Source organism: Coenobita brevimanus, chromosome 21, assembly GCF_032717465.1.
Source record: "Coenobita brevimanus isolate Jiangsu-jjx chromosome 21, ASM3271746v2, whole genome shotgun sequence".
NCBI lineage: Eukaryota > Metazoa > Arthropoda > Malacostraca > Decapoda > Coenobitidae > Coenobita > Coenobita brevimanus.
Window position 1 is genome coordinate 6,359,384 of NC_136974.1, and position 24,205 is coordinate 6,383,588.

Below are 24,205 nucleotides of genomic sequence, written 5' to 3' on the forward strand. Positions count from 1 at the left end.
TTGGTCATTTGATATTTACATTAATTTTAAATTTGATAATAGTTAAACGTGTGTATGTGTGTGTTTCAGTGCGCGCGGGTGCGGTACGATATTTTTGGCGGCGCTTGCCTTGCAACGGCGCCGACGTGTCCGAATGCGTTCCTTTCACTTCGTCAAACCAATAACATTACTCAAGATTCTTTTCACGATACTAGGGTCGTAAGTGTGGGAAATCGCCAAGGGTTGCACCGAATAGGGTTAAACCATTTGGTGTGAGTGGGTGTTGCACTCTCTGAGTGTTCCTTCTTGTTGGTCTGAGAATAATGTAGTGCTTTACAATACTTTTAAACCAAGATGAGCAAAACAAAAACACCATATATCCGCCGCTATACTGAGATGTAATTTATTCCGTGAACTGTGTCCAAGCTAGGCAAAATAGTATTGTGAGGGTTTCTGCAGATGGCCCCGGTAGGCAGATCCCAACGGCTCCTTTCGCGGGCTTCGTCTGGCACCCCATGGAGCGTGACATTGGGCCGATCCTTCAGGTTCCCGCTGAGTTCTGCCCAGCCTCTGCTGACTACTGTATATGGCTACCTACCGGCGTTATAAAATGTTATCGTTGAACATGCAAAGCCTGGCCTGACACCTGGCTGATCTTTCTTGCTATATTTAATCTCATTTACCCTGTTTTATTGTCCCTTTAGGAAGCATTTCCTCACTCTCATAGACCAATACTTCCACCCAGGTTTAGTGGATATCACTGTGAGGGAAGGAGAAAGGAAAACAATGAAAGTAAAAACCAGGGGGGACAAGGTTAACTGGATGTGGTGTGAAATTACCTGCGGGCTCAGGCAGCACCTGTTTCTCCACACACACACACACACACACACACACACACACACACACTTTTTTTTTTTTTTGTAAGCAAACACAAAAGCGATATTGATCATCAGAAAATATTGCCACCAGTGAGAGGGGTGTACACATTATATAGCCTCTTCGTTGCTGTTCTTACACCGAGACTACATTCAGTGTGACAAACTGGTTTAAGCTATCTACCGTACCTTACTTCACTACGCCTTTCTCTCGTTTTCCTCCATGCTGCAACCTTACACATTCCTACCCTACCTTACACTACCCTACTCTAACAGTGCCACATTACCCTTGTTTTTCCCCAACTCATTCCTATCATACCCTACTTATTCTACTCTTCTACGTTACCCTACCTTACCCTACTCTTCCCCAGCATAATCTGTACCAATACCACCACTGCTACGTTCCCTAGCTAACCCTACCACTCCACCATCCTGCCCTTCCCATCCCTAACAAACACCTTCCTTCCTTATCATTTCTCTCCATCTCCCACACATTTCGTCGAGTCTTCCTTCAAAACCTTTTTGTCTATACTCTCCAGGTATCTCTATTTTTTTAAGTCTTCCAGTCATCTCTGCGTTTCATCCATTCCTTCTGAAATTCTCCTCTTCTTCTCCAAATTTTTCGACTTTACTTTCATCCTCCGTCCCTTACTTTCATCTCCCAAAGTCCACTCGTTTCCGTAGCTCCTCTATTCATTATCCTTCTTGTTGGCATATCGTTTTTCCTTCCTCCAGATCCACCGATTGCTCGCTTCTTCTTTTCACGTCTTTCCATTAGCCTTTTAAGATCATCGTTCTTCCTTCAGCTTTCCTTCCTCTCCGAACTTCTTTTTAAAAATCTGCCTTTCGATGTTCGATACATTTCGACCCTTCTTCCTCAGCCTTCTGTCTTTACCCTACAAATTCCCTTTCCTTTCACCAGTCACGTGTTTCGTCCTTTTGCTTTCCCAGACTCACTTCCTTTACCCTGCATTTTCCTTCATTCGTACATGCATTTCAATCTTCTTTCTTCCTCGAACCTTCTCAGTCTTTTCCCTCCAAATTTCCTTTCCTTTCTCCCCCCCCCCCACGCATTTCGTACTTCCTCCCTACCCTCCCAGTCAGCCTCCCCCCTCCTCTCTCTCCTCTGCACCGGCAATAGCAAGCAGGAAAACTGAGTGCAAATACGTACCCGACTGACTCTAAATATACACCCACACCTCTATATAACTTCGAGGCCTGGGAACGTACCTTAAAGCTCGGCTCAGGGTTGATACAGGTAAGATTAAATACAGTATATATTTACTAAGAATTACCGGTTTGAGATATTGTACCTATTTAGATTTACTGTGCTGAAGTACTCTGCCTACAGCAGAGATATTGCTTTGATATGCCCTCTACTGTCGCTGCGTTGAAATTTTCCTTCTACAGTCATAGCACTGAAATGCTGTACCTTGACTTGCTGCGTTGAAATTACTCTGCCCAGAATCACTGCGTTAGAGTGATCTATAATTATTGTTGTGAGTCACCGTACCAAGAAAACTGCATTCAACTACTGTACCTAGAATTTATTGTGTTTAAATACTGTATTTTACCTAGACTAAAATTTCTGAAGGGTAAAGAGCATAGTTTCTTTCATACGAAGGAGAACCATGAATCATTGCACACACATACAGTACATCTTGCACATTGCTGGGTTCTGCTTAGTCATATAACTCAGAGAAAAGGGTGACGGTTCTTTTTCTTTGCCTTTTTTTTTTTTTTTAATCGCCAAATTCCTTCCCTATGAGGAAGACAGATTTCTCGTAATTAAGGAACAGGAAATAATCTCCATTAACACTTCTTTAAGAAAATCATGTCATTACCGTTTTTCTCTCTCTCTCTCTCTCTCTCTCTCTCTCTCTCTCTCTCTCTCTCTCTCTCTCTCTCTTTCCAGACAATTTCAGTTCTTCATGTTAAGAGAAATTTCCCGTTGTCATTTTCATTCAGTTCTTGCCACCTTCAGACAGTTTGCTTAGCCCATTTGCTGTGATGACAAATTATTCAAATTTATTCGTGCCTCTCCTGACAGTTATTTCAGATTAGGATAATTTTTTAGAACTAATGGTGTTAGACATACCTTCATTATCCCTTTGCATACGATAAGTGATTCCTAAGTTGATATTCAGCAAAGTACTTAGAAAATTGTGGTATAAACAATAATTGTATACGAATAAGTAAATATTTAGAAATATGTTTTTAGTCCTGTTTCATTAGGGCACTGTTCAGGTATTATTTTCATCCCAAACTCTTTCCCACCTGTGGATGGGGTAGGCTGCGACCAGAAAACAAGGAAAAAAATCATGATAGAGGAAGAACTAATCAGAAACACCCAGTGAAATGGGCTTCACCCTCATGCACTAACATCTGTCGAACATACATACCCACCTGCATATTTTTTTAATAGTATTTTTCTGTATGGAGATGCTTCACATTGCATATCAAGTAGACAACCCAATGACTGTCATGTTAATAATTAATGGGTGCCAAACCATGTTCATGTACTCCTCCGCATGCATTTCATCTAATCTACTCGATCTCATGTCAGTTCCTTAGTCTCATCGACCTCCAAACCTCGCTTTCTCGCACTCATAACGATATCTATACCACATTCTTCCTAGCTTACCATGCCTCATCCCACCATCAAACTCACTCGCATATACCCTTTTTACCACCCTGTTAATATCCACTCCCTCCAAATGATCACATCATATAAGAACACCCTCCTCAACCCCTTTAACAACAGACTTCCCAGTTTCACATATTTCACGAATCACATTATTTCTTATCAGATCCACTCTACGCTCGAAGTAAACATTCCTCAACCATTTTTGCTGCTCCTACTCTTGATTGTTCGTTTTCATGCCTCGCAGCGTCTCACACCCATGAGCGCTCGCCCCCACCTTATTTATATTTTTTTTTTTCCGTCTTGTAACCTCCATATTCAGACCTCTGTTTAGCATTTAGGGTCTGGATTTACAAACAGCTTTATGATATCAGATTCTAATTTGCGGGAAGAGCAAGAGACATGAAAATTTATGCTCCGCCCCCCCTTTTTTTTTTCTTACCTTGTTCATCCGGGAAAATATATGAAATGGCTATGATAATTTTCCACACAAAGAAAATACTTGTTTTCTCTAGGAAGAGAAAGAAAAAAAGACGAGAAGACTCTACACTCCCTCGTCTCCCCCCCCCCCCCCAAAAAAAAAAAAATGAGTCACGAGAGGGACTTAGTCTTAAATGTGTTCGAGAATCTCATCCCAATTCTTCAGAGCTCATCCATTTTTCTTCCCTGTCCCACTCTACTTTCCACCTCTCCAGATTTACCTTTCTTTCTTATTATTGCACCCAGGTACTTAAACTCCCTCACCAATTCATGTCCCTTTCCACTCACCAGCACATCATACAGAGTCACTTTTCCTCTCAATAACCATCACTTTACTCCTGTGTACATTTATTTTCAAAGCCTGAGTTTTGCAGACATCCACAAATTTCTGCACCAATTGGCAAAACTCTTGTTCACTATTAGCAAGCAGGACAGCATCATTTGCATATGTCAGGGTTCAGGCACTCGATTCTCCACCAGCCATTTATATCCTCAGTCTTACCATAGCTCTAGTACCTGTAGTTAAGTACTTCTTTGTTTATTAATTTATTTACTGAATAGCCTGAGGACTAACACAAAATGCTAACTCCAACACTGATGTTAAAACCACTCACTCAGACATCCATCAAGTCTTAATTATTCTTCACTGTCATCATAAAACTCTTGGCAGCATTGAACTAGTTTCCATCCACACCATACATAGATCATACCTTCGCAGATCATTATTTGTTTCCTTTGTCTCACGCTTTTCCCGACCCGTAAATGCCAGATCCACACGTACCATACCCGTATTATACATTATAGTACCGGTAAATATAGAGCACGTTTTATATCATGTTTTCACAGCTTCAGTAAATTCATTAATTTCATTATTAATTTTCAATTCCAATTTCCCACTTAGGTTATATATATATATATATATATATATATATATATATATATATATATATATATATATATATATATATATATATACAGTATATATATAACCCCTTGTGTCCGCCAACGCAGTACGTGGCCAGAAGAACGCTCCCAAAGTTTATCACCCTGGCTGGGCGCGAACCCTCGTTCTTCAGTGTACGAAAACGCACACTTTATCACTGTACAATATATGTATATATATATATATATATATATATATATATATATATATATATATATATATATATATATATATATATATATATATATAAGAAATGAATTATTCAGGAGTGAATATATTTAGCGGCGAGTTTGAGAATTATTTATCCATGCGATTTTTAAAGTTTATTACTGTGTCGCAATTTCTTGCTTTGGAGGGCAATTTGTCTCATATACTAACACCTTTATGAATCATGAAATCCTTTGTTTTAATGTTTTATTTACAGCTTTGTGCTAAGCCGAGGGAAAACTGCTTCAGAGTTAGAACAAATCAGTACCACAGTAGCTCTTACAGAATCTCTGAAATCTTATCCATATTTTTGTAAGTGTGTTTGTCTGTTTGTGTTTGCCTGCAACAGAAATTAAGGAGGAATTATCTTTAGGGCTCTAAATGGGTCTAACAGCGATAAATTTTTACGGTGAATATTTCTGTGTGGTATGAAGTTGCTAAAGCGGTCCCCCTTATGGGCAGAATTTGAACTGATGAAGTCATTAGTCAAGTTGTAGAGCCTGCAGGTCAATTGCCGTGGAATTTTAACTTTCTCCTACAATCAAATCAGGATTATTACAACGGGTCGACTAGGTGGACATGGTTGGGGGGGGGGTGCATGGGTGAGTGGGTGGCAGGAGGCGTGGTTGAGTATGTGTGTGGGTGAGTGGGAATGATGGGAAGGGTAGGGGAGTGGGGTATTTCTTGTGGGACAGCCTGAGTGGGTGGATCGGACAGGAAGGTAGGTAGGTGAAAGTGGGTGGATGGGTGAATGGGTGGGCAGGACAGATGAGTGGGTAGGAGGGTAGAAAAGACAGGAGAGGTGGGTGGTTGGGTCGGTGGGCAGGGTGGGTGGGTAGTGGGAATATAGATCCTTGAGGATGATGCTAGTAGGTCCATGGTAGGAATAGGTTCATGGGGATATATTCGTAAGAAATGGACCTAAGGGGGAACAGAAGTCTAGTGGGTAAAATGGAACCCCCGAAAGTCGTCTCCCACAGGGGCCTTGCCTCCCCAGGGTCCCAGGCAATGTCAGTATGCACGGTCATCTTTTTTTCTTTTTTCACCAGGGCAACGCCAGCTTCCCTGCTAGCAGATTAATTTTAAAAAATTGAATTAATATGAAATCTTCCTTAAAATACAATTAAACTGGTTATAGACTTATTTTCTGCACTGATTTGACGTAGATTATTATACAGAAATATGTTTTAAATACTTAAACTCATTAACATCATTTATTACATTTCCATCAAGGACTATTCTTCGATCAGAACTATTTTCTTAAAAAGCATGCAGACAGTTATATTTGTATTGAACATTGTGAAAAATTAAGTCGACTAAGTGAAAGCGCAATTACTAGTATAACGCTGTCCTTAGCACGGCCAGTTAAGCTGTGTAAACTTCTATACAAAGCATCCTATTATACTGTTGTTAATATTCTGTCAAGTTTTCGATATAAATATCACATGAGAGGTCGCGCGACTAGAGGAACTTAGCGCCACCTCAGGCTGAGACATGTTTTGGATGAAAAGCACAATTTTATGCTTCCATTATCGCATGGTTTGGGATAAGTACAGCTTTTACCTCTAACGCCAGCAAGGGTATGACGGTTGGCTGTGATGGGGTTCTTCTAGGCTCACAGGGATGATGGTGGCAGTGTTGCTCCAGAATGTTGCAAATGTGTCCCGCCAACCAAATACTGAAAGTAGGGACGTATTAGGCTGGGCGTCATAGCCAGGTTGACGACAGATATTATTAGACTTAGTTTTAGATATTCAGCCCACCAGAATCTTCAGACGGTAACATTACAAATTATCCACGTGGTACACTGAAACGAATATCTTTGCCAGTACATTTGCTACAAATTCTACGTTAGAAGAAGTCATCCAGAACGTCCCAGTATTAGAGCTTGACTCTCCCGAAATTGCTCCACTTTAAATACTGACTAGAAACGTAAAATCCATCCTACACAATTTACCAACCAACGAAGCTCCAGACCCAGATGGAATTCCTCAAATTGTTTTGAAAAAGTGTTCCCCAAAACTTGCTTCTGTTCTAGCTAATTTATTCAGACTATGCATAAGTACTTCTTCATTCTCTATTTCTTGGAAAGATGATATCCACCCAATTCCGAAAAGAGAAAGTTCCTCTGATCCCTCTGATTACAGACCAATAGCTATCATCTTCTCTTGGTAAAGCATTTGAATTATAATGAATAAGCACATAGTTAAACATCTTGAATCCAACAAGTTAATTATTGATAGTGTTGTTTTCACCACGAAAGATCCACCATTGATATACTCAATCTTCTGACTCACACCATCCATCAATCAATTGACCAACATGGAGAAACTCAAGCAATAGCCCTTGATGCTTCTAAAGCTTTGGACAGTATGGCATCGTTCCCTACTATCCAAACTCTCTTGCTATGGACTAACGTCTTTTGTTCCTCTGATTTCCTAACATCTCAGCGACAGAAAGATACAAATTAAAGTACATGCTGTAAATTCCAATTTCCACTAAATTAACACCGGCATGCCACAAGGATCAGTTTTGGCTCCATCCCTATTGCTACAGTAATTCATATTAATGATCTCTTATTTGTCACCCATAATCCAATCCATTCATATGCAGATGATTCAACACTTTACAGTTCATTCACATTTAAACACTCATTCACAATGTTTAATATCTCTAACTCACAACACAGTACAGCCATCTCCATAAATCAAGACTTATCTATGATCACTGAATGGGGACAAAATAGCCTTGTCTCATTCCGTGCTAGTAAAACCAAATATATACAATACTAATAGACAGGTATTGCCGGATTCCTACATTACCTTCAGTGCTACTAATATTCCTATCTCCAAAAGTATTGATATTCTCGGTGTTTCACTTAACAATGCCCTCAGCTGGACCTTTCATGTCAAATCACTTGCTAAAACTGCCTCAGAAAAACTCGAATTATTGTACGGAGTTCGTAGCTTCTCCACTGACGAGCAATTAGCTATAGTTTATAAGAGTCATGTGCTCTCTCAGCTTGAATATTGCTCATCCTTGTGGAATGGATGTGGAGAGGTTGCACTAAACTAGACAAAATTCAAAACAAAGTTATTAGAATTATTAATAACCTTGCTATTACAAATAAACTACTTTCTCTGCAGGTAAGAAGGAATGTTGCCTCCCTTGCATTATTTTACATATACTTTTATGGCAAATGCTCAGACAAAGTTGTATCCATTGTGCCACCTCTCCCTGCTTTCCCCTGTGATACATCGGCATCTGGTAGTGCTCATGACTGGAATGTTACACTACCATATTGCAGAACTTCCACATATCAGAAATCTTTTGTTTCCCGAACTGCATCTACTTGGAACTCGCTTCCCCGGAGTTGTTTCTCCCCAAATTTCAACCTACAGATGTTCAAGTCCAACTGCTACAGATTTTTATGAATGGAGGACACCAGTAATCTGGTTTATGGATTTTTTTTAATTTGTTTTTCCTTCCTCTGTTCTCATATATATATATATATATATATATATATATATATATATATATATATATATATATATATATATATATATATGGAACCTCTGTGGTACCGTGGTACAGTGTGCGTCTCGCACGCTGGTGGGCGGGGGTTTGCCTCCCCGCCAGAGTTGTAAAAACTTTGGGAAGCGTTCACCACGCCACTGACCACTTTGGCGGACACAAGGGGTGCTGTGGTTGAACCAGTGTCGCATACTAGTATGCTTGCACCCAGTCGGCTTAAGGCGGGCCGATTACACTTGGTTCACAGACTACACACACATCCAAAGCCATTACAACACTACAATTATATATATATATATATATATATATATATATATATATATATATATATATATATATATATATATCATCATCATCAGCCGTTAAGGTCCACTGCAGGACCGGCCTATCCCTACCGAAGCAGGGACGATACAGCCAATGTATCTCTACCAAGTGGCTTAGGCTGTCTGGTAGAGACTGTATGTAGGGTGAGAAGTGCTTGTGAGTGTAATTGTAGTGTTGGAGTGGCTTGGGATGTGTGTGTAGTCTGTGAACCAAGTGTAATCGGCCCGCCTTAAGCCGACTGGGTGCAAGCATACTAGTATGCGACACTGGTTCAACCACAGCACCCCTTATGTCCGCCAAAGTGGTCAGTGGCGTGGTGAACGCTTCCCAAAGTTTTTACAACTCTGGCGGGGAGGCGAACCCCCGCCCACCAGCGTGCGAGACGCACACTGTACCACTGTACCACAGAGGAAGGAAAAACCAATGAAAAAAAAATCCATAAACCAGATTACTGGTGTCCTCCATTCATAAAAATCTGTAGCAGTTGGACTTGAACATCTGTAGGTTGAAATTTGGGGAGAAACAACTCCGGGGAAGCAAGTTCCATATAGATGCAGTTCGGGAAACAAAAGATTTCTGATATGTGGAAGTTCTGCAATATGATAGTGTAACATTCCAGTCATGAGCACTACCAGATGCCCATGTATCACAGGGGAAAGCAGGGAGAGGTGGCACAATGGATACAACTGTCTGAGCATTTGCCATAAAAGTATATGTAAAATAATGCAAGGGAGGCAACATTCCTTCTTACCAGCAGAGAAAGTAGTTTATTTGTAATAGCAAGGTTATTAATAATTCTAACAACTTTGTTTTGAATTTTGTCTAGTTTAGTGCAACCTCTCCACATCCATTCCACAAGGATGAGCAATATTCAAGCTGAGAGAGCACATGACTCTTATAAACTATAGCTAATTGCTCGTCAGTGGAGAAGCTACGAACTCCGTACAATAATTCGAGTTTTTCTGAGGCAGTTTTAGCAAGTGATCTGATATGAAAGGTCCAGCTGAGGGCATTGTTAATATCAATATTTTTGGAGATAGGAATATTAGTAGCACTGAAGGTAATGTAGGAATCCGGCAATATCTGTCTACTAGTATTGTATATATTTGGTTTTATTAGCACGGAATGAGACAAGGCTATTTTGTCCCCATTCAGTGATCATAGATAAGTCTTGATTAATGGAGATGGCTGTACTGAGTTGTGAGTTAGAGATATTAAACACTGTGAATGAGTGTTTAAATGTGATTGAACTGTATATATATATATATATATATATATATATATATATATATATATATATATATATATATATATATATATATAGGCTATATATATGTATGTATATTTCCGTAACGGCCTTTTATCACGAACCGTGCGATACAGAAAGGATGAGAGAAGATTGCTGAACTTTGGCGGCGATTTCTGGCGATTTTTTTTTTTTTTTTTCCTATGTCGTTCGACCTCTCAAAAGATCCAAGATAAAATTCTGTTTCGTTTTAATCCATTATCGATCTTTTGTTGCGTAAACTCGATATACTTATTTGTAACAGATAAATAAACAGGTATATGTTTGATGGAAGGGCAGATTAATAGACACATATAGACTACCGATAAGCAGAAAACTACAGATACGCAGTGGTTTATTATTGCTTATGTGTGCCCTTTCATTTTTTGGAAAATTATGATAATTTTCGTTGTCACATCTGCCACCTTGACAAGAATATTACTCTCTAAGTCAGCCACTTCAGTATGTTCAAGTCTTTTTAACTCTATTTTACAGGATGATTCACTAATCTGAGGCCTCAGCAAAATTCTAGTTTAACATTATAGGACCGATTGAAGTGTTGTACCGATACTTTCGTCACCTCACTGCAATTTATGTAGACCTACATCGTTTTAATCGGGGGTTCTTTCATAGTTTCAATAAAAATGAATTCCATATAGCCTACCCAAGCGGTGGCTCAACCGGTAGACAGGTGGCCTGTAGTCCTACTGGACCCAGGTTCAAATCCCGGCTGGGGCAGGGAACAGTTTAAGGATTTGAATTTCACAAAATCAGACTTTACTGATCTACCAGAAGACCCGCCGACATGTCGAAAAATACACCCGCTAATACCAATACACCAGTCCTGTATGAGACAGCCCTAGCATGTATTCAATATGGACGGTGGGTGTTAGCGCCGAAGTGGTGACATGTAGAGGTGTATGGTATGTAGGAGGACTACTGGGCCTTGAGAGCAGGCTGTGAAGCCTATGTCCAGAGTCGGACACATTAAAAAAAAAAAAAAAAAAGGGAATTTTCGGTGCAACTTATCTATTGGGATAGCTGCATTCTCCCTACTAATATATATATATATAATCAAGTTTCCGAGGCTAGAGCGACTGTCGCATAATTATGACGTTTTTCCTATCGGATCCACACAACCCGACATATCTGCAGTGTACGCGGTAGTGAATTTAAGCTCTTCCGGTCACTGCAGTTGACAAGTTGTAGATCTGATACGAAAAACGTGATAATTACCTAGCGGCTACACATCTTTTAGACCTGCAGTGGTAAGGTGGGAGCGAGCCCTACACATATGAAGGTAGTTTACTTTACAGTACGATGTTATTACCTGTCGTTAATTATATACAACTTGTCAACCAATGTGACCAAAAGAACTTAAATTCACTATCACCCAACTGCAATAGGTATTTTCCGAGGCTTATTCGTAAATTCTTTTCTATTGCGGTGACACACAGGAAAAAATCTTGAGTTACATATGGAGAATTCGGAGTACGCGGTCAGTGTTCGAGTACGCCATGATCACAAGACCTGTGCAGTTGGCAAACTAATGTCCATTCAGTACCGCGCTGGTGGAGGAATGTACAACATTTCATTTCCTACATGTCTCTTTAAATTTTAATGTAGAGGAGCTTCTCCAGTGCAGTACAAGATCAACATAATATGTGTAAGTACGGAGTTTCATTTTTTATACTTTCATTAATAACTGATATACTGGCGTTATTCTGGGGCCCCAGAGTTATGAATCACCCTGTACTGCCGCCATTATAGTTATTTTCCGTGGTATCTCCTTTACACTTTGCAGGATGGGAGTATAGCCGGAACCGACCAACCATAATGGAGATCCAGCCTTGTCCACCCGTCCATCCCACACACCCACATCTTACACCAACACCATCCTCACACACTACGCCCACACAATCCTCACACACTGCACCCACACCCACACCTCCCTCACACACTACGCCCACACCCATACCACCCTCACACAGTACACCCACACCCACACAACCCTCACACACTGCACCCACAGTCACACAACCCTTACACACTACACCCACACCCACACCTCCCTCACACACTACACCCACACCCACACCTCCCTCAGACACCACACCCACACCCACACACATTACACCTACACCCACACCACCCTCACACACTGCACCCACAGTCACACAACCCTTACACAGTACACCCACACCACCCTCACACATTACACCCGCACCCACACCTCTCTCACACACTGCACCCACACTCACACCTCGCTCACACACCACACCCACACCAATACCACCCAAACACAGTACACCCACACTCACACAACCCTCACACAGTACACCGACAGCACCCTCACACATTACACCCACACCATCCTCAAACACAGCATCCTCACACACAACCTCACCCACACCACCCTCACATACTACACCCACACAGACACCACTCTCACACACTACACCCACACCTGCAGAAACTTCACACCCTCCAGCCTCACACACTTCACCTCTACCCACGTCACTCTCACACACTCCACCCACACCCACCCACTCGCAAGCCACCCCATCCACATCTGGCAGTGTTGACTCTCCCAGATCAGCTCATCCTCCGTCCACACCGCGTTCTGCAGCCAGCCAACAGCAAACAAAGGTACACTATTCCAGTAAACGGAGATGGGACAGGTTCACCCATCACGGTATCCAGATACCCTTTCACCATTTATAAACGCTGCATACTCTTTGCACGGGTAGCTGATCCATAGCAATACAAGAAGCATTCATGAACGATTATTAGCCATACTTATCACCATCTAACCCTAACGGCCTGGTGGCGTATCATCTATGCTGAATAAAACAGAACGGCGTTATCAGCATGAAATTGAAAAGACGCCCCCGGGTGAAGGGGTCAACGATGTCTACAACTGATCAGCTGGTGACAGACACACCTCAACAATGGACATTGCCCTAACTCTGTAAATGTACTGGATCTGTATGCATCGAACCTGGTCATGCGAAAGTGAAAGAATCGTAATGGAAAATGAAGGGTAAAACTGGGAAAATAATAACTGTTAGCGCCGTATTAATGAAACAGAGATCGCGAAAACGTAAACATACCACTTGTGGAAGACTCAGCCTCCCTCCTGAATGTGCTCTGTAACGTGGTATCCTGTAAGGGCTTCCGGTGATACCTTTGCTGTTGCACTAAATATCTCAAAGACCTCTAACAGTCTGGCACAAATTTGTGGTTTTCAATTCCAACCTGCCCTCTTACGTATTCTATCCTACTCTATGTGCCTTCATCTCAAGTTCCCTGTCCTGTTGTTTCCTGGCTGCTGTTGTAAATGACCACAGTTTTCTTTAGGTTGTCAGTAATGACATTCCCCAAGAGTCAGTGTCCTTTCACAAACTCTTTTTAGCTCTACAAGTGGCATTAGGACACAACACAGTTTTCTACCCAGTCAGGACTCTTCTTGAATCCAGCAGGAACATCACCATTTCCCTCTCAGTCAGAGATTTTCATGTGTACTCAACGTGGTTCAGATGCCATAGATGACAAGCTACCCAGAGTGAAGGGGGTGGATAAGAGAAGAAGAGACAGATCTTGACAGAATCAAACTTAGAGGAAAAAACATGACATGCCCAGGGGAAGAGAAGGGGGGGAGGGGAGGAAGACAAGTCGTGACAGAGTTATCGAGCCTTGTAGAGTTATACCTGTTATCATTTACTGTCAGGCCTCAAGTAGGAACATGTGCTCTCATGTGTTGGTAACCACCACCCTGAAACTTAACCCCATGCTGTCGCCTGTGTTATACTCGGGGTTTTACTGTTTTAAGATATTTTTTTACTTTCCCCTGGCCTGATTCGAATCTTCGACCTTCCAACTTGCCATTAGTACCATCAGCACTCATCCAGGACACCGGCTAAAAGACAAACTTTCCCTTCTGAGAGTTTTACAGTCATGTCCACCATGACTTTCAGGCCACCAGGTCCATTCAAGTCAAGACAGCTTGATTCAGGTAATGCCTAAGACGACATGTGCCGCCATCAACCTCATCCACATAATGGTTTTAAAGACACGAATTTTTAAAAATGTAAAGTCGTCGTGAAATAATTATGGCTGCCAAAGTAATTTGCCAGCAAAACTGAAATGGGCATCATGTCTGGGGAATCAGATATTAAAGCATCGTAACAAATCACTGTTGAATAGACTAGGATTTCGTGGTTACTGAGAATCTAATGGTTCAATGGGGAGCAAAAATCTCATAGGTTGTTCGAAGAATGGTGGGTGGGATTCGCTTGGATGTGGTAGACTGCTTAACAGGGCAGGATGAGCACACCCTATGAAGACAAGCATAGTATGAGGCAAGACGTAGGTATAGTGTGCATGAAACTTCTGTAATTTCTTTCTTTCTTTCTTTCTGTCTGTTTGTCTGTCTATTTTTTTTTTTGTTTATTAACATCACTCCGGAACTCTGTGTACCTTCTGACATTTAATGCCATGTTGAGAGGGTAGGGACATTTATGAAGAAACTCAGGCACCGATATCATCCTCCCACTGAACAAAATCGTAAGATTTCAGCTCTGATAAAATACTAGAGCTGACGTGAACATGAGAGAGTTATGGTGGTTTGCCTTATCTCCTCACATCATTGGTTAACCATGTGACAGTGACAATAATTCTGATGAAACGCACAGGAGAAAAGACTGAGGAAAGAGAGAATGGCAAGGAAAAAATGTTGACGAGGGGGATTGGTACGAAAAGTGTTGACGAGAGAGACTGATAGGAGTTAAGGTTAGCGGAAGAGAGACTCAGGAGAAACATTTAACAGAAGAGACACTGGCATGAGAAAATTTTGACAGAATTTAGACTAAAAGGACGAATGATTAACAGAAGAGAGAGTGTCGGGAAAGACTGTAAGAGTGATACCCGATATTAGTATCGCATTCGGTCGATAGAGGGCAGGAAAAACATGTGGTGTGGCAATGTGTGATGTAACAGTGTGAGGCGTTTAAGTGTAAAGTTCGGCAGCAGGATTTTGTCAGCTCCAGGCTATATCTGGTCGTGAACCTGGTGGACTGCAGGCTTAATTTGTCCCATTCCTGCAGTCCACCATCCTCCTGTCGAGGGATTGGAAGGGAGCTATCGGAGGCGTATGAATAACCGACAGTTGTCTAGTTATGTCCGTGTCACCGCGTGAAAGCGTCCCTCTACAGCATCGGGCAATGTGAATTGTGGCAGTATAAGTCGTGTGTGGCAGCGTGGGGTCTGCATATGAGATGTGGCGGTGGTTGTTGTAGCAGTTTGTAGCGTGGCAGTGTGAAATGGAGTTGTGATTGGTGTGACTGAATGTGGTGTGGTAACTGCACAAGAGGCATTGTGTGGTGTGGCAGTGTGACGTGTGGTAGTGGGAGATGTGGTTGTGGTTGGTGTGGCAGTGCGTAGTGACTGGTGTGGTAGTGCGGAGAGCGACTGTGAGGTGTGTTGGTGTGTAGTATGACAATATGTGTGACAGTGTTTCCTGGCTGTGTGAGGTGTAATAACGTGTTGTGTGGTAGTATGAGAAGTGGCAGTGTGGGATGTTGTTGTGTTTGGTGTCGCACTGTAAGGAGTTAAAATATGAAATGGAACAACTGTTGGTATGACTGCGTGGTATGGCATTGTGAAGTGCAGTGGTGGTGGTTGGTATGACAGTGTTTGGTGTGGTGGTTAAGGTGTTGTAACAGTGTGAGGTGTGGTAGTGAGATGAGACGGACACCACATTCGTCGCATCTCACAGGCGAGGCAGTGTGTGGTCTGGCAGAGTGAAGTGTGGTTAATTATGGTTGGTGTAACAGTGTGAGGTGTAGTAGTGTAAGGTGTGGTACTGATTGGTGTGGCAATATGCGGTGTAGTGTATACGACTGTGTGTGTGTGTGTGTGTGTGTGTGTGTGTGTGTGTGTGTGTGTGTGTTGCAGGGTGTCCGGTTACAATGTGTGTTGTGGCAGTGTGTTCAGTGCTATAATGTGTGTGGCAGTGTAAGCTATGGCAGTGTATGAAGTGGTTGAAGGCGTGTTAAATTTGTCACAAAAAAACAAAGCAAAAAACATCCATTAATTCCGAGATGCGTGGACATATAGCGTTCAAAAGACTGGAGGTCACAGGTATAAAAATAAAAGAAATAGAAAAAAAAGGGGGGGGGGAGACAATTCCAGCACTGACCACTGCATGCGTAAGAGAATGAGAGTACCCTTTACCTCTTGCAGTGGAGAGTTTAACAGAAAAAGGGTGAGACTGTGTAGGTGGACAGGCGTAAACGGGCAGGAAAGCAGAATACTTGGAAGAACAGTGATCAATACAGCAGAGAGAGAGAAATAGAGAGAGAGAGAGATGCAACACTGCAACAAAGAAAGAAAAACCGAAAAGCTGACGAGAAGCAAAGTCTGTAACTTTATCCAGTTTATAAGTACTGTATGAAGTGAGCTCCCACAGAATGAGAGCTGCAACCCACACAGTGGCGAAAAATGCCCATGCACAAAGTCGACAACTGAGTGGAGGTAGAAGAGATCAGAGAATATACAGAGTAGCTTCTCCATACCTAAGTTCTGCAGAGCTGTTTTTGCAAGAGAGGTAGCCTTTCTAAGACAAATCGCCAATATAAATACAACATCATGGATATCGAGAAATAATGACCCTGATATGTGTGCTGTTAAAAATATGATGAATATTTGAGACATTAAAAACAACTGGGTAGCTTTTGCCCCAGTCCGAAATTTAAAACTATTCAGAAGTCAGGTGCACCAAAGCCTCATCCCGCGATTGTTAAACTAGTTTGATGGACTCTGTGAAAAGTGGGTGGATAAGTAAAGGATGACGCCATCAGCGTATGAGTGGGCAGAGTTAGATGTGCAGCTCAGAAGATCGTCGAGATACAGCAGGAAGAAAGACGACGAAAGAACAGAATGTGAAGAACAACGTGATTGATACTTTTATGAGAAGAGCAGTGGTCGTCTACAACAGCAGCTGCAGAACGATCGGAGAGAAAATTTGGGAAGAAGGCACAGAGTGAGGGATAGGAACCGTAGGAGGACAGTTTAGAAATAAAAATATTGTCTTAGATTCTGTCGAGGTCCTTCTGAGATACAGGTACTTAGTGCAACAGCAAAGGTTTCTCCGAACTTTCGAAAAAAGGGAGGGGAGGGGGCCACGAATTTGAGAGGATGGTGGGATCATCAGAGGAGCTTCCTTGACGAAACGCATACTGGCGGTCAAAAAGGTTATGAAAGGAAAGGTGCATTCAGTTCTTCGTGTTGTTCATGGTCTTAAGAACTTTAGAAATGTATGAGATTAAAGCAATCGAGCGATAGCTAGATGGATGAGAACATTCACCTTTCTTTGAGACAGACTGAATGAGAAAAATTTTCGAGCAAAAAGTAAAATTGCCAGTTGACAGAGAAGAGCCGAAAAGTTTGATTAGGAAAGGTGTCAGCACGGAAGCACAGTTCTTGACAGCAACGAGGGGATCCCATCGAGATCATTCGGTTTACTTGTATTCAGGTCAGTGAGGACAGAAAGTACATCTTTTGAATACATTCATTGGCAAGCATAAGGAATTTAGAGGGGAGAGAGAATGGAGGAATAACACCAGACTTGTTCAAAGTACAGTTAAAGTTTGGGGGTTATGACAGTGCGAGGTGTGGTAGTGTGAAATGTGGCCGCGTGTGACACTGCATATAGTGAGGTGAGGTGGTAGGACTTTCTGCAGCGTGACAACCGTCAGCGTGTGGCATAGTAATTTGAGAAGCAGTATGGCCTAGTGGGATGTGACAATGTAAAGAGTGGTAATATGTGATGTGGTGGCGTGTGGTGTGGCAGTGTGAGGTGTGTTAATGTGTAGTGTTGTAGTGTTAGGCGCGTGGCAGTATGTGTGGTGGTGAGTGTTGTGGCAGTGTGAGACGTGGCACTTTGAGGTGTGCTCGTGAATGGTGTGTCCATGTAGGCTTGTCGCAGTGTGAGGTCTGGCCAAATGTGCGATGTGGCAGTTGATTGAAGAATTGTGAAGTGAAGCGGTGTGAGGTGTGGCGTGACTGTGTAAGAAGTGATATAAGACCTGGGATGTGGCAGCGTGTGTTGTGGCAGTGAGAGGTGTAGCAGCGTCTTCTAATGTACGGTAACATTTCTTAAGCTTCATGCTTTTCTTCTCATCCACCATATGATTGCATTACGAGATCAAGCTGCGTGGAGCCATAGCACTCGCAGTTTAACTCTTCGATGATTATGCTTTTTTTTTCCTCGCTTGGGATAAACGTTTTTGTTTACATAAGAACATCCCAACTTCATCTAACGATCATAAGCAATCACTTCAACCTTTTTATTGTGTGGTTAAGCTTAGATAGACGATAACATTTTGCCGAGATACTTTCCAAGCATCAAAGACAATTAGCATTTAGGAATGAACTATCAGCCGCGTTGGTTGAAAATGAATTAGTGAAGTTGAATGCAGTCCCTCAGTTTTTTGGCACCATTTGTAAAGGACATAATGAAGGAAGAAATTTCTCTTTTTTTATTGCTTCAATTATGTATTATGGAATGGGGTTAGTCATCCCAACACTAACAGGTGTTTTAGATTTACCGTTAAAATACAGTGTTTAGCCTACACTTTGCACCCTCAGGTTTATGAATACGCCTGTCTGACTTTATTTCAAAGTACATCTAAGTCAGTGGCTACTACTGTAATGATGCCAGAGCTACGAATAACCTCAGCCTTCAGTCCCGGCGATTTATTCCATCCTGAAAGGTCTTTCTTAAGCTTAATAAAATCGTCTGGTGAGGTACGTCCTCCGACTGAATCCCAGAGGGTAGAAGGATAGTCAGTGTTGGCTTTTTTTAAATCTCTGCCTCCGAAAGCTGACTGATGACACTAAATGTTTAAAAATACATATACGTTATGCTCTGGCTTGTCCAACTACTAATAAGGCGTATGATCCTTAGGGGTCCCTCCTGTTGTTATCAAGAACTGTGCTAACACCTCGTCCAGAGAGACTCTTTGTCTGCGACTGTTAAAATGCACCTTCCCTTCTTGAAAAAAGTGTGCAGTCATTCAGTCTCTCTCACAGAAAAGTGGCCATTCCCGATCTTCTAGATGCATTTCCAGAGTTTTCAAGCGTAGCCTTAACAAGATTTTGAAACACCTTTCTTCCAATCCCCCCCCCCTCTTTTTTTTTTTTTTCACTGTTGGTAGGAGGTCTGTCAGGTGCACTCCACTAGCGATCATCTTGCGTTCCTTCGGATTCCTGGTCATCCTTCTTTTGGGGTTTCGGCGAAACTTTTACAATCGTGCTCTAGGTCTCAAAGGGCCTCGACCGAATCTGTCACAAATCTTCGATTAATACAATGCCCTCCTGTGGATTTTATCCTTCCGTCTGTACCTTCATCTCAAGTTTCTTTTCTGGTCATTCTATAGTTGCTGCTGTAAATGGCCACTCCTTTCCGCTTGTCATCTGCTTCACATTTCGCCAGTGAGTCACAATGGGCTAGGTAACATGGTATGATGAACAAACTGGGAATCGATAGAGTCAGAGACGAAGTATGCTGTGGAAAGTGGGAATCATAATTATGTGCACAGCCTCAATCTTTCCCTCGGTCAGGGTGAGGGATGTGTATCAGAATGTGGCGCTTGTGCCACTTGACATCATGTATTACGTCAGAGAGTTAATCAGGTCATAGCTCCAGTAGGTGCTGATTGCGTAGAGCGGTTCTTTACAGAATGTACCTGATCGATACACCCACACCCACGTATTTCATTGGTGTTTGTTCAGTAACGAAACTGGTTGAATGAAAATACTTTTAAAAGACTGTAGCACCTACGAACACACGTAGAACTTAAGAACACACACATGCGTAGCTCGAGTGGGTTTTGTGTTTGGTTCGGTTAACTTGTCTACCTCTCCTGTTTGTCTGTCTGTCTGTTAGAAAGATGTGAAAAAAGTATGGATTGAAACTGCACCAAATTCAGAGTAATGATTGATTACTGTTAGAGAAACCTATGATTACATTCTGGCCGAAAAGGGTCATATATCAATGGTCAAAGGCAAAGTCATCTCAGACTGATCCAGTTTAGATCAAAGTTAGTCAGATGGCTGAAAGTCAGGAAAAGATGAAGTTATTTAATGCTGAGAACAATCATAGGTAAAAATCAAAGTGCAAGATCCTTTAACTCACAATAGTTTTGCTTTAGTTTGGACCAACCTTCCTGAGAGGGTGCAAGGTCAGCCAAAGATGCAGTTCCTGTATTCTACTCTATCTTGAGAAAAGTACGAAAGTAGTTAAGGTCAAAGACCAAGGTCAACTTAAACATTTTTGGTCTAATTTGTACCAACTTAGTGAAACGGTCGAAGGTCAGATAAGGAATGCAAATCTCAGTTTGGGAACAATCAATCAAAGGCCAAGGTCACAGGGTCAAAGCTTGGCCATAAAGCCACGTCGGGCGCTGATGTTGCACTCCCTGAGTGCCCTTTCTTATTATATGATAGAACTGGTTGCTTATGTTTTGTATACGATATTCTGTGGTCATTGGTTAGTGGTCGTGACATGATTCCACCAACTCCTTACATTCTCCAGTACCATCACGTTTGTTTGTTTGTTTGTTTTTGTATTTCTAGATGAATTTGTTCACTGTAATCGAAACATTGCGGTTACGGAGTCTTAAAACCATCTTCATTAACTCAGCACCGTGAAGTTACCACTGAACATCATTAACATGTCATACCTTTTCTTCCTCATCCTTGGCATTTCGTATATGTAAATGGCTCGTTAACTTTATCTTATTTATGCGTGTACTTATGTCAAAAGGTCCATACATAAGAGAGGAGAGAACATAAGGGTAAACTGCGCAAGATGAACTGCTAAGGAAGACGCGCTAAAAGGTAAATGAGCACACGACAATACGGCCATGGGTGAAGCTGGAGCACAGTGTGGGAATATGGTTGGGAGAGTGATGATGATGATGGTGATGAATTAGGAGCACCGTGTGGCAATAATGATCGGGATGGCGATGATGATGGTGATGACGATAATGATGATGATGATGACGATAATGATGATGATGAACCAGGAGCACCGTGTGATGGTAATGGTCACGATGGCAATGATAATGATGAGGAGGAGGCGGGGGAGAAGACAAGGAGGACGAAGAGGAAGAAGAGGAGAAGAAGGAGGAGGAGGAGGAGAAGGAAGAGGATGATGATGATGATGATAATGATGATGATAATGAGGAGGAGGAGGAGGAGAAAAAGGATACAGACGATATTGATGGCTGCGGCTGCCCCGTCAGTGGTGTGGTGTGTGTGGCGCTGTGGCTCGCGGGACACACTTCGGGGGCGTGAGCTGCGACTCGTGCAAGGCGTTCTTCCGGCGCAGCGTACAGACGGGAATGTGGCAGACGTTCTTGTGTTTGACCCCGCCCTGCATACTCACCCCCACATCACGCACCTGTAGGGCATGCAGGTGAGACGCCACACTCTTTACACATTTCATACTTACACTGAACTCACTACACAAACTATACCGTACTCTTTCCGCCATAACTTGGCCCAGATTTCTGTTCTTTTTGTAGCTTATTTCACTTCGATCAGTGAAAGGAAGTGACAATGATATGCCTCTACATTCTTTCCATGGCACCTCTTGGTGATTAACGCCATATTCTAGTATTAATCTATTTTTACAACTCAGCATTCAAGCTGGAGAGACGGCAGTCTTAGGCCGTCAGAATAAAATTTTTATAGGAGGCGTCTCTAGTACTGTATTTGTTAAAAGGATGGATCAACGAATTTACTTTCCATTTATTACACTTTGATGACACTCATGCATCGAAATTTTTTAGAAAATAACAAACATGCATGTACTGTCAGAGTTTATTTTATATCCATATCAGTACGGCAAAAGTCAAACGATAAGAAATTTTCTATTATCTTTTTTATTTTGTAATTGTGTATATTTTTTGGTGGGGAGGGGACGAAAAACTTAAAAGAGTGAAAAGGGGGAGATTCAGATCCCTTGGACTTCCCTTCTGCGTAACTGTGTGCTGTTTTGCATATTTCACATCTCAACTCTCACCAAGTGAGTCGTTTTATATCACTTCTACTGTCACTGTGTTAACTGTTTTGTACATTTCACATCTCTGTTTTTCTCGCTGTATCGACTGTCTTGTACCTTCCACTCCTCTGTTTTTTTTTCACTTCGTTAAGTATCTTGTACATTTAACATCTCCATTTCTTTCATACTGTTAGCAATCTTCCATTTCCATCATTCTGTTAGCCATTTTATTTTTCTCGCATTGTGTTAGCCATCTTCTGTTTCCCTCATTCTGTTAACCATCTTGTATAGTCCCACGCAAAGGTTTCGTTCCTCCTCCTTGTCTTCCACAGCCCACGACATCAATATTAGCTTGAGTAAAGTTGCATGTGGTCATTATCATCTATTCAGTTAGTGAAGCAGTTACTTTTAACCACCAAAATTAATATAATGCTAGGAGCTACTTATAGAAAGGAAGAGGAACGGAATTTTTGCAGATAACTGTAGAGTTCATATTTTTTCTGTTCTCACTGTGGGCCTATCCGCCGCTCCCACAGCTGATTTGCCTGCATCTCACTGAAAAGAATCCCGTCCTTGATAAGCTTTATTGGGGTGGTGTGGAGCCAACTAAGAACTCGAGGGTAACCTGTCTACTGCTGGTCACATTTATGATTTGAACACTTTCCAATAACACCGCCGAAGACTGTGGACGCGAAAACAGAAGGGTGAAAGATTCGTTGCTTGACATTTGCGCAAACACTGCGACTGTGGAAGCGGCCTTGTGTCATCTATGCTGTATATTTCACATCCTCCCTGCTGTCACGCTGTTAACCATGTCACATTTCTTCTGCTGTCACTGTTAACCATGTCACATCTCATCAGCTCCCACTCTGTTAACCATGTCACATCTCTTTTCTTGTCACTTAACCACCTCACATCTCTCCTGCTGTCACTGTGTTAACCATGTCACATCTCTTCTGCTGCCTCTCTGTTAACCATGTCACAATTCTTCTGCTGCCACTCTTAACTATGTCACATCTCTTCTGTTGTCACGCTGTTAACCATGTCACATCACTCCTGCTGCCTCTCTGTTAACCATGTCACATCTCCCTCACTTTGTTAACCATGTCACATATTATCTGCTGTCACTGTTAACCACGTCACATCTCTCTTGCTGTCGGTCGGTTAACCATGTCACATCTTTCCTGTTGTCACTCTGTTAATCATGTCACACCTTCTGCTCTCACTCTGTTAACCATGTCACATCTCTTCTGCTCTCACTCTTAACCATGTCACATCTCTCCTGCTGTCACTCTGTTAACCATGTCACATCTCTCCTGCTGTCACTCTGTTAACCATGTCACATCTCTCCTGCTGTCACTCTGTTAACCATGTCACATCTCTCCTGCTGTCACTCTGTTAACCATGTCACATCTCTCTTGCTGTCACGGTTAAACACGTCACATTATCTGCTGTCACTCTGTTAACCATGTCACATCTCTCCTGCTGTCACTCTCTTAACCATGTCACATCTCTCCTGCTGTCACTCTCTTAACCATGTCACACCCTTTGCTACCTCTTTGTTAACCATGTCACATCTCTTCTGCTGTCACTCTGCTAACCATGTCACATCTCTTCTGCTCACACTCTGTTAACCACGTCACGCCTTCTCATGTCACTGTTAACCATGTCACATCTTTCTTGCTCACTCTTTTAACCATGTCACATTTCTCTTGCTCTCACTTTGTTAATCATGTCACATCTCTACTGTTGTCACTCTGTTAACCATGTCACATGTCTACTGTTGTCACTCTGTTAACCATGTCACATGTCTACTGTTGTCACTCTGTTAACCGTGTCACACCTTTACTGTTGTCACCCTGTT